This window comes from Myotis brandtii, unplaced genomic scaffold, assembly GCF_000412655.1.
Source record: "Myotis brandtii unplaced genomic scaffold, ASM41265v1 scaffold1167, whole genome shotgun sequence".
Lineage (NCBI taxonomy): Eukaryota > Metazoa > Chordata > Mammalia > Chiroptera > Vespertilionidae > Myotis > Myotis brandtii.
The window spans coordinates 1,530,621-1,531,066 of NW_005354039.1; the positions used below are offsets into that span (position 1 = coordinate 1,530,621).

The window sequence follows — 446 nt, forward strand, 5'->3', positions numbered from 1 at the left end:
GGCCGCTACTGCCAGGCTTGCCATCCAGACAGCTGGCTGTGCAGGGGCCGCGTGGCGGGGAGGAGGGGAGGCCCAGAGGAGGGAGAAAAAGCAGGGACAAATAGAAAAGAATACTTGCCACCAAGCGGTGCTTCCCGAGGCCTCGGCGACACCTGTGAGAGCCGCCGGCTCTACACCCGGGTATTAATATTCCAGGGAACCCTAGCAACAGCCCTGGCATCTGCTCCGTTACTATGACACGGGAAACATGATAACAGCAGCAAGATAAGGTGAGCCGACACATCGACATTTCCTCCGCCTGCCGCCCCGCAATGGGAGGATAAACGATTCACACAGGGAGCCTCGAAGGCCTGTCGGAAACCCCAAGGAGCATCTCTGGGGTCTGGGGATGATTACGCAGGAGGCGGGGCTCTAGGGGCTCCAGAAGATGAGAGGAGCCCAGGGAA

The 446-nt window shown here is 59.6% G+C and overlaps 1 protein-coding gene across 11 annotated transcripts in view; it reads right to left on the reverse strand.

Annotated features, from left to right (window-relative positions):
- RPH3AL (rabphilin 3A-like (without C2 domains)) overlaps nt 1–446 on the reverse strand; it is a 106,944-nt gene that overhangs the window by 84,539 nt on the left and 21,959 nt on the right. The window contains exon 1 of one of the 11 annotated variants that reach the window (XM_014529514.1): nt 119–195. The exons of the other annotated variants lie outside the window; for them this stretch is intronic. The gene's annotated coding sequence lies outside the window, so the exon portion shown is untranslated. Of the gene's footprint in view, nt 1–118; nt 196–446 lie in introns of those variants that run through there. 11 annotated transcript variants of the gene reach the window in all.